Raw genomic sequence first — 13885 nt, 5'->3', positions numbered from 1 at the left:
TACGGGGAGAGGCTGAGGGAGCCAGGATTGCTTAGCCTGCAGAAGAGGAGGCTCAGGGAAGACCTTCTTGCTGTCTACAACTACCTGAAGGGAGGTTGTAGCCAGGTGGGGGATGGTCTCTTCTCCCAGGCAACCAGCACCAGAACAAGAGGACACAGTCTCAAGCTGTGCCAGGGGAGGTTTAGGCTGGAGGTTAGGAAGAAATTCTACACAGAGGGAGTGATTGCCCATTGGAATGTGCTGCCCAGGGAGGTGGTGGAGTCACCATCATTGGAAGTGTTTAGGAGGACACTCGATGAGGTGCTTGGTACCATGGTTTAGTTGATTAGGTGGTGTTGGATGATGGGGTGGACACAATGACTTTGAAGGTCTCTTCTAACCTGGTTTCTTCTCTTCTCTTCTCTTCTCTTCTCTTCTCTTCTCTTCTCTTCTCTTCTCTTCTCTTCTCTTCTCTTCTCTTCTCTTCTCTTCTCTTCTCTTCTCTTCTCTCTTCTCTCTTCTCTTCTCTCTTCTCTTCTCTTCTCTTCTCTTCTCTTCTCTTCTCTTCTCTTCTCTTCTCTTCTCTTCTCTTCTCTTCTCTTCTCTTCTCTTCTCTTCTCTTCTCTTCTCTTCTCTTCTCTTCTCTTCTCTTCTCTTCTCTTCTCTTCTCTTCTCTTCTCTTCTCTTCTCTTCTCCGAACCGAACCTCTCCGAACCGAACCTCTCCGAACCTCTCCAAACCTCTCCTCTCCTCTATTCTATTCTATTCTATTCTATACTATACTATACTATACTATTCTAGAGTACAGGGCACAATGACTTCCCTGCTCCTGCTGACCACACTGCTCTTGATGTAGGCCAGGATGTCACAAAATCACAAAATACATCATATGGCAAGAAACTAAAGATGTCATACAGACATATACTGTAACCATAGAATCATTTTGATCAGGAAAAAAAAACCTTGAGGGTTGTCAGGCCCAACCATTATCTAACTCTATCAAGTCTGGTGCTTGGCATCACACCTAAACAGCTCCGGGGGGTTTAAAAGGTCTGTATATGTTGTGTCAGAAACCTGAACTGAGGAACTAATGAATGCAACACACTACTTTGACAGGAGGGAAAAGTTAAAAAAGGGGAAAATAAAATCACTGTGGCTCAAACAATGCAAAGGTCAAGGATATGAAAATGCAGAAGAGCTTTCAAATGGGAACCCAGGCTTCCAGAAGTGATGGAGGAATACAAGTAAGCTGTGCTGAAACTAAGCGGCTCCTTGATGGATAATACTTCCTTTCACCATAGAAATATGAATGGAAAAGACATGGAAAACATAGAGTTCAGCAGTATCTGAACTAAGTTGCATCCTGTACCTACTCTTATCACTCCATCCCTTCTTTCTTTTCAAATGATAGTGCCCAGAGTTTGCTGCGACAGAACCCCAGGCCAGCCATGGGTTGCAGGCCATTGGCAGTTCTGAGTTGGACAGCCGACTTCAGTTGGCTGCAGGTGTGTCTCAGACCATGAGCATCACACTCAGTACAAAGGGGGAGGTTTGGTGAGGAGAGGAGAGCCTCTTGCTGGAGCTTTCTGCTTGGATGTCTCCTCACACTGATGTGGTGAAAAACAGGGGGGCAGTGTTTGTGAGAGTTTTTGCCCTCCCTGAAGGGTATTTTCTGCCCTGGGAAACTGACTTGGTCTGTTCCACTCCCCTCCCACCTTGTCCAGCAGGGGTATAAAAGGGAGGACATTGCAGCCATTGCTCTCTCTCTTCCTTCTGCTTCGTGGGAATGAAAGAGAGTTGCTGCTGGCTTGCTGCTCCCCTGCCACGTGGTCCTCCCTGCTGCTTCCACACTTTGCAAAGGACTGGTTCTGTATCTCATATTTTTCTTTCCCTTTTCCCATCCATCCTTGCTCCTTCCCCGTGTGAACCCTGCCTGTCGTTGTTGCATGAATATATATATATATATATATACTGTTTAAAGAAAAATTCTTTGCCTCTCTACTTCCAAGCCAAACCTAAATTATTTCTTGGTGGATTTGCTCCCCTTCCTTTTTTTTCTCAATCTATTGGGGAAGAGGAGGAGGAAAACAGGGGAGGGATTCTCAGCCTTGCCCCTATCTCAGCTTTTAAGCCCCGGTTAAGGCTCAAACCACCACACCTGCTCTTGAGGACTGCCTTCCTGCATATTGTGACTGCTGCACCTCTCTTGGACTGAGTGTAACTTTATGTATCTTGTACTGACATTGGTACCAGTTTGGCTATTTCACTAAATCTGCTTTTGTTTCTTTGTATGGGTCTCCTCTCCTTTTCCTGTTTCCCTTTCTCTGCTGAGGAGGGGTAGGGGGCCTACAAGAAGGCTGGGGAGGGACTTCTCAGGATCTCAGGTAGTGATAGGACTAGGGGGAATGGAAGGAAGCTGGAGGTGGGGAGATTCAGGCTGGATGTGAGGAGGAAGTTCTTCACCAGGAGAGTGGTGAAGCCCTGGAATGAGTTGTCCAGGGAGGTGGTTGAGGCCCCATCCCTGGAGGTGTTTAAGAGCAGGCTGGATGAGGCTGTGGCCAGCCTGATCTAGTGTGGGGTGTCCCTGTCCATGGTAGGGGGGTTGGAACTAGATGATCCTTGTGGTCCCTTCCAACCCTTACTGATACTATGATACTATGATGGAGCAACTGCTAGAGTTTAGCCCTAGATATGGAGTAAGTGTAGAGAGATAGTTTCTGTCTTGTGAGAGACTGGCTGCTTCAGTAAACCAGATCCCAGATTTTTTTTTATCTGACAAATCAAGCAAACAGAAGAGAAATGTCCTGTGAGATCTCACATTGCTGGCAACAGAAGCCTTGGAGCTACTTGGCTGGAACAGTTCAATTCAGCAGCTGAAGAACTGCAGGAGAATCTCACACCATCCTGCAGGGTAATGGCTCATAAGGGGCCTTTTGAGCCAGCCCAACTTTGCATGTGGAAATAAGTGACAAGCGAGTCAATGTGCAGTTTCTCAGTCCTCCTGCACAGCCTGTGCCAGCTCTGGCCATGGGAAGCTGAATGAGACATGTCCTCTGACTCAGTTTGTATTGCTGAGAGGATGCATGTTCTCAGAGGGACTCCAAACCTAACAAGACAGCCCAAGAAATGTCTAGGGAAAAGGTAAGTGCACACAGTGTGCTGAGCTCTGTAGTCAACGAGGGGAGGTCCAAAATTGCATAATTTCAATCCTTTCTCCAAAATATTTATGCCTCTGAGTGTCAGTGTGGCTGCTGAGGCTTCAGTTTGCACATCCCTCAGGCTGCAGCCACCACCCCTCCAGAGACTTTTAAAAGAGTTGAGTGATTTCTTAGGGCTCTTCTGAGGCTAATTGATTTAACTCCTTTGTGTCTGAAACTCAAACTCCCTTAATTGATGAAGCAGCAGGTCAAGAGAAAAATTCTGACATTCTCTGGTTGCCCAATGCCAAGAGAGCAAAACCAATGACAAGACAATAAATGCCAGGCATATAACCCATCCCAGCATATTTCTCTTCTTTTGTCAGGTCTTTTTTTTTTCCTGTGTAATGCCATGAAGGAAAACAGAAAACACTGTGGAGAGCTGGGGCACAGAGAATGAGAGGAGGGTGAGCGTAACTAGCAGGTTGGGGGGCAGGTCAGACAGCCTTTTTGAGACTCTCTTAATATTGTTGCAAGACCCTGTCTTGCTCTGCCCTCTACAGCTGCCTGAAGGGAGGTTGTAGCCAGGTGGGGGTTGGTCTCTTCTCCCAGGCAACCAGCACCAGAACAAGAGGACACAGTCTCAAGCTGTGCCAGGGGAAGTTCAGACTGGATGTTAGGAAGAAATTCTACACAGAGAGAGTGATTGGCCATTGGAATGTGCTGCCCAGGGAGGTGGTGCAGTCACCATCACTGGAGGTGTTTAGGAGGAGATTGGATGGGGTGCTTGGTGCCATGGTTTAGTGGATTAGGTAGTGTTGGATGGTAGGTTGGACACAATGATCTTGAGGGTCTCTTCCAACCTGGTTTATTCTATTCTAAATTCTATTCTTTACTCTTTGTGATTGGGTTGGACTGAGCTGGAGTTCATTCTCCTCACAGCATCTTTCTAGTGCTGTGTTTTGCAGCAGTAGTTCATAACGCAGCAGTGTTTTGGCTACTGTTGACTAAATACCCAGGCTGTGTCTTTTCAGCATTTCCCTGCCCCAAGAGGACATTGAGGGGTGGGCAAGATCTTGGGAGGGGACATGGCTGAGCCAGCTGACCCAGACTGGGCAAAGAGTTGTTCCATACCATATGATGTCAGATATAAGAAGCAAGTGAAAGAAGGAACTGGGGGGATTTGTCCATGGTGTCTGTCCTCCCAAGTAACCACCAAGCTTAGAGAGCCCTGCTTCCTGAGACTGACCATTGTCCTGCTGATGGGCAGTAGAGACTAAAATATCTCTCTCTGGTTTTTGCTTCCATGCAGTCTATTGCTGATTGCTTATTATTGCTATTAAAATTGCTCCTATCCTATTGCTGGAATGGAATGGAATGGAATGGAATGGAATGGAGTGGAATGGAATGGAACAGAATAGCATAGCATAGAATAGAATAGAATAGAATAGAATAGAATAGAATAGAATAGAACAGAATTAACCAGGTTGTAAAAGACCTCAGAGATCATTGAGTCCAAACTATCACCCCTCACTATCTAATCAGCTAAACCATGGCACCAAGCACCCCATGCATTCTCTTCCCAAACACCTCCAGGGATGGTGACTCCACCACCTACCTAGGCAGCACATTCCAATGGCCAATCTCTTTTTCTGTAAAGAACTTTCTCCTCACCTCCAGCCTAAACTTCCCCTGGCACAGCTTGGGTCTGTGTCCTCTTGTTCTGGTGCTGGCCGCCAGGGAGAAGAGACCAACCCCCTCCTGGCTACAACCTCCCTTCAGGTAGTTGTAGAGAGAATAAGGTCTGCCCTGAGCCTCCTCTTCTCCAGGCTAAGCAACCCCAGCTCCCTTAGCCTCTCCTCACAGGGCTGTGCTCCAAACCCCTCACCATCTTTTGTTATGCTTTTTCCCCTCTCCCCCTGTCCACTTAAGAGGGGGAGAGATAGAAGAGCTTTGGTGGGCATGTGGCCTCCAGGCCAGGGCCCAACCACCACATACCTGTTCTCTGATGACTGCTTTCTCTGTCCTCTAAACCTTGTTGATGCCAAGGCACTGTGTATTGCAGCTCCATTGCAAGTCAGGAGCTTAACGTCTTGGTGAATGAACCTGGGGATTGTTCTCTCTGTCTAACTTTTCATCTCTTGCATGGCCTCAGGTGAATTCAGCTTTTTTGTGTTTTTTTTTTCAAGCCCTAGAAATTGCCTGCTTACAGACTTGTAGCTTCCAACCACCAAAGTCCCGTGTGGCTCTTCTTAATTGTCCATATAAATTGCTTTCTATTTTGGACACCCTGAGTATCTCAGCGGCATCTGCTTCTCCCTTCTGGGCACCACCAGCTGTGCATGAAATTCCCCCCAAAGAGGGCAGGTTAGAAACTCTTTCCCATTGCTGAGAAAAAAAAAAACATAAAGAAATAAAGGAAGCTACACAAAGGACAAGCTGACTTCCTAGCACAGTAAGCAGGTGAAAAGGCAGCAGGGTCTGATATTAAGCTAAGAAGAAGAAGATGCCCAACAGGACTAATCCGTCTGTTTGTAGCCCCCTGTTTCCCAGGGGGAAAACGCCCTGCAGGGAGGGCAATGCTCTTACAAGCCCTCCCATCCTGCTTCCAGGATGGGAGTTAACCCATCACACCACCTTCTGACCAGAATGAAGACCATCATGCTCACCAGATTTCTTCACCAGGAGCTGTTCTGGTAAATGACTTAGCAGCAGCAGCAGGATCTCTGCACAAGACAGACAGGAAATGAATGCCTGTGTAAGCTGAAAATCTGAACGGACTCCAAAAGATTCCTGGGGGACTTATTTCTTCTTCAACTCTTCTTCAGCACCTTTACCCTCTGCAATCTCAAAACACACTTCCATTTGATGTTGACTAGTCTGAGGTCCTGCAGCTTGGGAGAACTGGATATCATTCACTCTACTGATGAGGAAAAGGGAGCAGGGAAAGGGAGATGGAGCGATGGCTTTAGTGCATGCTAGCAAGACAGAAGCAAAGCCAAGAATACTATTGATACATCCTGACTCTCTAAATTAAGCACAAGACCACCTTTCCTCATGGAAATGTTTCCAGAGACTCTGCCAGATAGTCTTGAATAGAGAATACTTTAAAATATCTCTTTAAAATAGTTGAAAATGGTCTTCTGAGTACACCTGCCACCAAGTGCAGACTAGGTCTGTACTGGCAAAGGCCTGGCTTACCAGAACTTATGTGAACTGGAGACTTCTGCTCCAAGCAGGTATGAAGGTGGAGCAATTTGGATTAGCAAACACAGAGTGAAAGACATATCATGAGGGTTTTATTTTGAACACAGACATGTCTCTGATGAAAGTGCATCTTCCGCGTACTCAGGAAGCTTCAGAAAGGGATCTCATAAGGCATCCTACCCCAATGTTGCGTATCACAGAATCACACAGAATCACCAAGGTGGGAAGAGACCTCAAAGATCATCAAGTCCAACCTGTCACCACAGACCTCATGACTAAACCATGGCACCAAGTGTCACGTCCAATCCCCTCTTGAACACCTCCAGGGATGGTGACTTCACCACCTCCCTGGGCAGCACATCCCAATGGCAAATGACTCTCTCTGTGAAGAACTCTCTCCTCACCTCCAGCCTAAGTCTCCCCTGGTACAGCTTGAGACTGTGTCCTCTTGTTCTGGTGCTGCTTGCCTGGGAGAAGAGACCAACCCCCTCCTGGCTACAACCTCCCTTCAGGTAGTTGTAGAGAGCAATAAGGTCTCCCCTGAGCCTCCTCTTCCCCAGGCTAAGCAACCCCAGCTCCCTCAGCCTCTCCTCACAGGGCTGTGCTCAAGGCCTCCCCCCAGCCTCGTTGCCCTTCTCTGGACACATTCAAGTGTCTCAATGTCCTTCTTAAATTGAGGGACCCAGAGCTGGACACAGGACTCAAGGTGTGGCCTAACCAGTGCTGAGTACAGGGCACAATGACTTCCCTGCTCCTGCTGGCCACACTATTCCTGCTGCAGGCCAGGATGCCATTGGCCTTTGTGGCCACCTGGGCACACTGCTGGCTCATGTTCAGACAGCTGTCAAGCAGTAGCCCCAGGTCCCTTTCTCCCTGGCTGCTCTCCAGCCACTCCAACCCTAACCTGTTGCACTGCATGGAGTTGTTGTGACCAAAGTGCAGCACCCAGCACTTGGACTTGTTGAATGCCATCATGTTGGACTCTGCCCATCTGTCCAGCCTGTCAAGGTCCCTCTGCAGACCCCTTCTACCCTCCAACAGATCAACACCTGCCCCAAACATCCCATTTAAACTACACTATCACCTTGCTCCAACCTCTTTCGAGGGAGTAGTAGCGAGCAATGAGGTCTCCCTCAGCCTCCTTTGCTCTAGAATAAAATAGCTCAGTTCCTTCATCTGCTTCTCACAAGACCTGTTCTCAAGGCTCTGCACCAGCTTTGTTGGACTTCTCTGGACATGCTCCAGCATCTCAAAATCATTCGAGTAGCAAGAGCCCCAAAAGTCAACCTAGTACTCAAAGTGTGGCCTCACCAGTACCACAGCAGAGAGTAGACCACATCTTTCCTCTCTCTCCTTCACAGCTTGAAGGTCTACACTCTGATTGTAGTCATTGCTGTCATTGCTGTCATTGCTGTGATTGCTGTCTACAACTACCTGAAGGGAGGTTGTAGCCAGGTGGGAGTTGGTCTCTTCTCTCAAGCGACCAGCACCACAACAAGAGGACACAGTCTCAAGCTGTGCCAGGGGAAGTTTAGGCTGGAGGTGAGGAGAAAGTTCTTCACAGAAAGAGAGATTGGCCATTGGAATGTGCTGCCCAGGGAGGCAGTGGAGTCACCATCCCTGGAGGTGTTCAAGAGGGGATTGGATGTGGCACTTGGTGCCATGGTCTAGTCATGAGGTGTTGGGTGACAGGTTGGACTCGATGATCTTTGAAGTCTCTTCCAACCTTGGTGATACTGTGACACTGTGATACTGGTGGTCAAGGCTCTTTAGGGGGCTGTGCATTTGAAAAGGTGCTACAGCTCTTGTGCTGAGACAGGCATTCAGCTAAATATTACCTGGTGCTGGAAAGGGGCTGTAATTTCATCTTCTTTTGCTGGGTACTGAGTCGAAGGAGCCTTTATGAGGGGTCGGATGTGGTGAGCCATTTCAGCTCCTATGTCTGTGTTATTTTATAGCACCTAGTTAGTTTTGTTACAGGTATTACAAGCTAATAAATAAATAAACTATTATGATTTAGGACTGCATTGCTGGTTCTGTTAACAGGCTTATTCTCCCTCTGTTACCCATATTTGTTTAAAGTGGCTTCATTTAACATTTATGCAGGCTTCGGTGCGGAGGAAATATGTTACAACAGGAGTTTGTCCTAAGGGATCCTTGCAGGACTAGAAGCTACATCATCTACAGAGGCAGATATTGCTAAACACTGATATGAAAAGACATCATCTAGGTCACTTAAAATAATTTTTTACACACTTGTTTTGCAACCAAAACGCTGTGGATGTTAATGTGAGCTTATCCTTTTGCCTCTCTGTTGAAGGCAAAGAGATATAGGCATTACCTGGGCACTGGGGGGGAATAGGAATGGCACTGCATGGCTCTGAAACAGCTCCATCAGAACAGACTGCAATACTCTGGTGCATGAGGAAAGCTCGCTTTCTTTACTCATCTGACTTCTCTGCACTGCTCCACAGTGGATTCCAGCCTCAGCCTGGGTTTAATCACCATCCTCTAAGGTCAAAGAAAAAAATTGGTGTTTCAGTCTGTAGCCAGGGGGAGAATTTTTTTTTTTTGAAAGGAAGAAATATCAAGAAGTCACAGAATGTTAGAAGCTGGAAGGGATCTCCAGAGATTGAGTCGCACCCCCCTGCCAAAGCAGGATCATCTAGAGTAGTCTGCACAGGAGTGCGTCCAGGTGGGCTTTGAAAGTCCTCAGAGAAGGAGACTCCACAACCTCTCCTGGCAGCCTCAGGGATCAGTCCTAGGACCAGTCTTGTTCAACATCTTTGTGGGTGCCATGGACAGTGGCATTGAGTGCAGCCTCAGCAAGTTTGCTGATGACACCAAGCTGTGTGGTGCAGCAGACATGCTGGAGGGAAGGGATGCCATCCAGAGGGACCTGGACAGGCTGGAGAGGTGGGCACAAGCCAACCTCATGAGCTTCAACAAGACCAAGGGCAGGGTCCTGCATTGGGGTTGAGGCAATCCCAGGCACAAATCCAGGCTGGGCAGGGACTGGCTGGAAAGCAGTGCTGACGAGAGGGACTTGGGGGTGCTGGTGGAGGAGAAGCTCAACAGGAGCTCTCAGTGTGCACTTGCAGCCCGGAAAGCCAATCAGATCCTGGGCTGCAGCAAGAGAAGTGTGGCCAGCAGGGCAAGGGAGGTGATTCTCTCCCTCTACTCAGCTCTGCTGAGACCCCACCTGGAGTACTGCCTCCAGTTCTGGAGCCCCTATGACAAGAGGGATCTGGAGGTGCTGGAAGGTGTCCAGAGAAGGGCCATGAGGATGATCAGAGGGCTGGAGCACCTCTCCTATGAGGACAGACTGAAGGAGTTGGGGCTGTTCAGTCTGGAGAAGGCTCCAAGGTGACCTCATTGTGGCCTTCCAGTATCTGAAGGGGGCCTACAAGAAGGCTGGGGAGGGACTTCTCAGGATCTCAGGCAGTGATAGGACTAGGGGGAATGGAAGGAAGCTGGAGGTGGGGAGATTCAGACTGGATGTGAGGAGGAAGTTCTTCCTCATGAGAGTGGTGAAGCCCTGGAATGGGTTGTCCAGGGAGGTGGTTGAGGTCCCTGGAGGTGTTTAAGCCCAGGCTGGATGAGGCTCTGGCCAGCCTGATCCAGTGTGGGGTGTCCCTGCCCATGGCAGGGGGGTTGGAACTAAATGATCCTTGTGATCCCTTCCAACCCTGACTGATACTGTGATATTATGATATTATGAAAAGTCAGAGTCGGAAATAGCTCAGACTGAAACACAGAGAGAGTTGTGGGAGAAATGTTGTGTTTCCTTCTATTGTTTTCTTTTTCTCCCTTTAGCTTTAAAACAGGGAAAACTGAGAGGGTAACAACAGTGTTCAAGAACTTCACAGGTTGTAGAAAAGACAAGGAGAGGAAGTGATTCCCTTTGCCCATGATGGATAGGAAAAACAAGTAATGGGTTTAAATTGCAGTAAGAAAGCTTCAGGTAAGACAAAGATTGCTTCAGGATGTCGTGCAGTTCCTGTCATTAGAGTTCTTTAAGAACACATTAGATGAATAAGTTCCAGGAATGACACAGGTGTATTTGATTCTGGTCTGAAGTCAGGAAGATGGACTAGATGACCTGCCATGGGGTTTTTTCCCATCCTCCACATAAAAGAACTTAATACCTTAGATGTAGTAAGACTGTAGTTGCAGCTGTGATGATCTGAGCATATCAGAAAGGGAGCATTTTATTGGACAGACAGGAACAAGCTTATTATTAGACTGATTTTTAGACCTAAGAGACAATATAGCTTGATTTATTTACTTTTCCCTGCTTTGAATCTGAAAAAAAAAATAAATAAATGATAACTTTTATGTATCTCTCTCCCCTATTTTTCTTGATCTGCCTAATAAACAGTGGTACCTTTCCCTACACATTTTATCTTGCTTACTCCATCCTTTGAAAGAGCTAAGGAGGTCTGGGAAAAGATTTGACATTTCCACAATCACTTTGTTCTTCAGAATGTGTTGTAGGAGGTCTCTTTTTTGCCCTCTGTGCTGTTTTGAACAACAAGCACTGGTCCAAATGGTCTTTTCAGAATATTTGGGTTTCATTTTAGCTTTGATTATCTGCAGTGTCCAGTTCTGGGCCCCTCGGTTTAAGAATGACATTGAGACACTTGAATGTCTCCAGAGATGGGCAACGAGGCTGGGGAGAGGTCTGGAGCACAGCCCTGTGAGGAGAGGCTGAGGGAGCTGGGGTTGCTTAGCCTGGAGAAGAGGAGGCTCAGGGGAGACCTTATTGCTGTCTACAGCTACTTGAAGGGAGGTTGTAGCCAGGTGGGGGTTGGTCTCTTCTCCCAGGCAACCAGCACCAGAACAAGAGGACACAGTCTCAAGCTGTGCCAGGGGAAGTTTAGGCTGGAGGTGAGGAGAAAGTTCTTCCCAGAAAGAGTATTTGGCCATTGGAATGTGCTGCCCAGGGAGGTGGTGGAGTCACCATCACTGAAGGTGTTCAAAAAGGCATTGAATGTGGCACTTGGTGCCATGGTTTATTTAGTCATGAGGGTTTGGGTGATATGTTGGACTTGATGATCTCTGAGGTCTTTTCCAACCTTATTGATGCTATGATTCTCTGATTCTAAGGGAAGGAAAATAAAACAACAAAGGACTGATCACACCAGCATTCTTGGAAAGTGTTTGAAGAGTGTCTACGTTGAAAGAGCTTGTAAGGAGAGGGGGAAAAAAAGAGAAAAGTATCTATCAGTGATAGATACAGCATTATACAAACTTTAAAGATCTGCTTAACCATGTCATTCCTGTTCTGCAGCCATCACTATGAACTATGCTGTAAGAGCACCTCACTTGTCATTTTTATTCAAGGCCATTCTGTCAGGATTGATTCTCTTCCTGCCATTCAAGGATTCATCTCTCTTAGAGCTGCTCAACACCCAGCATGGCTCTGAACCCCCATTCCTACCTATACAACATATATCTTTTAGCTATCCAGAAAGACATTTCACAATACAGGAGGGGAAAGTGAGAATGAGCTGTCACTGGAAGGAGTCAGAGATGGTTTATTGTTTTCTAGCAGTTCCCCAAATCCCAAGACTGGAAGGTTGGAGGTTTGGACTAAGTTGTGCCTACCATAGTTCTGTGCCTCCAAACCAACACATTTAGGCTTTGATGAAACAATCTGATGCGCTTCCTGACAATTTAAAGGAGTCTGTTGTCAAAAAAAGCTATGACCAGAGAGAAAAGACCAGGACAAAGGGTCAGTTTAGACTAGGGCAAAGGGTCAGTTTAGACCAGGGCAAAGGGCCAGTTTACACCAGGGCAAAGGGTCAGTTTAGACTAGGGCAAAGGGTCAATTTAGACCAGGACAAAGGGTCAGTTTAGACCAGGGCAAAGGGTCAGTTTAGACCAGGACAAAGGGTCAGTTTAGGCAAAGGGTCAATTTCCAATGCTCAGAAATGCAAGTTCATTTAAGTAAAAGTACATCTCGTCCTTCTCAGAACCAGAGCTTCTCAAACTTTAAGAACAGGGCAGAACATGCTCCTGAAAGAATGGGAGGAAAAACATCCTCTGCAAGAGGCTCTGAGCCTGAGGTCCCTTCCAACACATATAGTTCCATGTTGTGAACACTTAGATGAATTTGCTTAGTATTTAAACATTTTTTCCATGCTGATCTCCATAGAATGGAATGGAATGGAATGGAATGGGATGGAATGGAATGGAATGGAATGGAATGGAATGGAATGGAATGGAATGGAATGGAATGGAATGGAATAGAGTAGAATAGAATAGAATAGAATAGAATAGAATAGAATAGAATAGAATAGAATAGAATAGAATAGAATCAATAAGGTTGGAAAAGACCTCAAAGATCATCAAGTCCAACCTGTCACCCAACACCTCATGACTAGCTAAACCATGGCTTCAGGTGCCATGTCCAATCCCCTCTTGAACACCTCCAAGGATAGTGACTCCACCACCTCCCTGGGCAGCACATTTCAATGGACAATCACTCTCTCTGGTGAAGAATTTCTTCCTAACATCCAGCCTGAACCTCCCCTGGCACAGCTTGAGACTGTTCCTCTTGTTCTGGTGCTGGTTGCCTGGGAGAAGAGACCAACCCCCTCCTGGCTACACCCTCCCTTCAGGTAGTTGTAGAGAGCAATAAGGTCTCCCCTGAGCCTCCTCTTCTCCAGGCTAAGCAACCCCAGCTCCCTCAGCCTCTCCTCGTAGGGCTTGTGCTCAAGGCCTCTCCTCAGCCTTGTTGCCCTTCTCTGGACACATTCAAGTGTCTCAATGTCCTTCTGTCATTGTTGCAGAATGGAGGCACTTTCCAGAAGAGCATCTACTGGCATTATTAAGGCACAACTTATACCTGTAGACAGAGCAGTGCACTCAGTAGTATCCTAGCTGATTTTGTGGCTTTAGGATTCTTTCACACAAATATGCTTTTCACTTTGCTTTTAATTTTCCTCCTTTTTTCTATACTTTTTTTTTAATGCATAAATGTGGTTTTGCTGCCTTTGCAGTGTGAAAGAAGTAAACCTGCTGCCAGGAATGGATAATTATAAAGCTTGAGGTAGTTTATGGAAGAACCACTTCTAGAAGCAGTCATATCAATATTTGTCACCATATCAACACCTGGCACCAAGAAAACTCTATCATTTGACCAAGGAAGTAATCCCTTAACACTAGAATCTCACTATGGCCAAGAACAAGGTCAGTAACTGAGAGCTTTCTGCAGTGGTTTTGACATTTTGAGTTCAGGTTATGAGGAAGAACAGGACTGTGAATTTTACTGTGAGTTCTGTGGGGCACCAATATAGGCAGCAGAGTGCAAGTAAAATGGGCTCAGAGTTGTTCATATTGCTGCAGGCATCTGTATCAGCTAGACTCTCCAAAGGGTCATTGCAGTCCTGTAATCCAAACAGAAGGTGACAAAAGCTTGGCTATCCAAAGTGGCATCATGTGCCAGGATGGAGTGGAGCCTTCTAGCCAAATGGAGATGGCAGACAGCTCTTTGTCAGCGTGCTCGGTCCATGACAAAGGGCTCTGGGGCCTTTCCTAGAGCAGTGCCTGAACAT

This window comes from Dryobates pubescens, chromosome 8 (genome assembly GCF_014839835.1).
Source record: "Dryobates pubescens isolate bDryPub1 chromosome 8, bDryPub1.pri, whole genome shotgun sequence".
NCBI classification, from domain to species: Eukaryota; Metazoa; Chordata; class Aves; order Piciformes; family Picidae; genus Dryobates; species Dryobates pubescens.
The sequence above is the reverse complement of the archived record's forward strand: the minus strand, read 5'-3'. Positions refer to the sequence as shown.